Below are 2663 nucleotides of genomic sequence, written 5' to 3'. Positions count from 1 at the left end.
CATATGGGCCTTAGTGGAGAGAGAGAAGGGCAGCCAGGGTGGGCCGCGCGCCTCCTCCCCCACTAGTCCGAATTGGACTAGCGAGGGAGGGGGCGCCCCCCTTTCCTTCTCCCTCCCCACTTCCTTCCCCCTCCTAGTAGGAGTCCTACTCCTACTAGGAGGAGGACTCCTCCTTGGCGCGCCTATAGGGCCGGCCGGCCTCCTCCCCTTGCTCCTTTATATACGGGGGCAGGGGGCACCCCTAGACACACAAGTTGATCCATGTGATCGTTTTCTTAGCCGTGTGCGGTGCCCCTTCCACCATAATCCTCGATAATATTGTAGCGGTGCTTAGGCGAAGCCCTGCGACGGTAGAACATCAAGATCGTCACCACGCCGTCGTGCTGACGGAACTCTTCCCCGACACTTTGCTGGATCAGAGTCCGGGGATCGTCATCGAGCTGAACGTGTGCTAAAACTCGGAGGTGCCGTAGTTTCGGTACTTGATCGGTCGGGCCGTTTAGATGTACGACTACATAAACCGCGTTGTGCTAACGCTTCCGCTGTCGGTCTACAAGGGTACGTAGATCACACTCTCCTCTCTCGTTGCTATGCATCACCATGATCTTGCGTGTGCGTAGGAATTTTTTTGAAATTACTACGTTCCCCAACAGTGGTTTCACAGCCTAGATTTTATGTGTTGATGTTATATGCATGAGTAGAACACAAGTGAGTTGTGGGCGATATAAGTCATACTGCTTACCAGCATGTAATACTTTGGTTCGGCGGTATTGTTGGACGAAGCGTCCCGGACCGACATTACGCGTATGCTTACGCGAGACCGGTTCTCCCGACGTACTTTGCACAAAGGTGGCTAGCGGGTGTCAGTTTCTCCAACTTTAGTTGAACCAAGTGTGGCTACGCCCGGTCCTTGCGAAGGTTAAAACAGCACCAACTTGACAAACTATCGTTGTGGTTTTGATGCGTAGGTAAGATTGGTTCTTGCTTAAGCCCGTAGCAGCCACGTAAAACTTGCAACAACAAAGTAGAGGACGTCTAACTTGTTTTTGCAGGGCATGTTGTGATGTGATATGGTCAAGACATGATGCTAAATTTTATTGTATGAGATGATCATGTTTTGTAACCAAGCTATCGGCAACTGGTAGGAGCCATATGGTTGTCTCTTTATTGTATGCAATGCAATTGCGCTGTAATGCTTTACTTTATCACTAAGCGGTAGCGATAGTCGTGGAAGCATAAGAATGGCGAGACGACAATGATGCTATGATGGTGATCAAGGTGTCGCGCCGATGACGATGGTGATCACGACGGTGCTTCGAAGATCGAGATCACAAGCACAAGATGATGATGGCCATATCATATCACTTATATTGATTGCATGTGATGTTTATCTTTTATGCATCTTATCTTGCTTTGATTGACGGTAGCATTTTAAGATGATCTCTCACTAATTATCAAGAAGTGTTCTCCCTGAGTATGCACCGTTGTGAAAGTTCTTCATGCTGAGACACCACGTGATGATCGGGTGTGATAGGCTCTACGTTCAAATACAACGGGTGCAAAACAGTTGCACACGCGGAATACTCAGGTTATACTTGACGAGCCAAGCATATACAGATATGGCCTCGGAACACGGAGACCGAAAGGTCGAGCATGAATCATATAGTAGATATGATCAACATAGTGATGTTCACCAATGAAACTACTCCATCTCACGTGATGATCGGACATGGTTTAGTTGATTTGGATCACGTAATCACTTAGAGGATTAGAGGGATGTCTGTCTAAGTGGGAGTTCTTTAGTAATATGATTAATTGAACCTAAATTTATCATGAACTTAGTACCTGATAGTATCTTGCTTGTTTATGTTTGATTGTAGATAGATGGCCCGTGCTGTTGTTCCGCTGAATTTTAATGTGTTCCTTGAGAAAGCAAAGTTGAAAGATGATGGTAGCAATTACACGGACTGGGTCCGTAACTTTAGGATTATCCTCATTGCTGCACAAAATAATTACGTCCTGGAAGCACCGCTGGGTGCCAGGCTTGCTGCTGGAGCAACACCAGATGTTATGAACGTTTGGCAGAGCAAAGCTGATGACTACTCGATAGTTCAGTGTGACATGCTTTACGGCTTAGAATCGGGACTTCAACGTCGTTTTGAACGTCATGGAGCATATGAGATGTTCCAGGAGTTGAAGTTAATATTTCAAGCAAATGCCTGGATTGAGAGATATGAAGTCTCCAATAAGTTCTATAGCTGCAAGATGGAGGAGAACAGTTCTGTCAGTGAGCATATACTCAAAATGTCTGGGTATAATAATCACTTGATTCAATTGGGAGTTAATCTTCCAGATGATTGTGTCATTGACAGAATTCTCCAATCACTACCACCAAGCTACAAGAGCTTCGTGATGAACTATAATATGCAAGGGATGAATAAGACCATTCCCGAGCTCTTTGCAATGCTGAAAGCTGCGGAGGTAGAAATCAAGAAGGAGCATCAAGTGTTGATGGTCAACAAGACCACTAGTTTCAAGAAAAAGGGCAAAGGAAAGAAGAAGGGGAACTTCAAAAGGAACAACAAGCAAGTTGCTACTCAAGAGAAGAAACCCAAACCTGGACCTAAGCCTGAAACTGAGTGCTTCTACTGCAAGCAGACTGG

This window comes from Triticum dicoccoides, chromosome 5A (genome assembly GCF_002162155.2).
Source record: "Triticum dicoccoides isolate Atlit2015 ecotype Zavitan chromosome 5A, WEW_v2.0, whole genome shotgun sequence".
NCBI classification, from domain to species: domain Eukaryota; kingdom Viridiplantae; phylum Streptophyta; class Magnoliopsida; order Poales; family Poaceae; genus Triticum; species Triticum dicoccoides.
The sequence above is the reverse complement of the archived record's forward strand: the minus strand, read 5'-3'. Positions refer to the sequence as shown.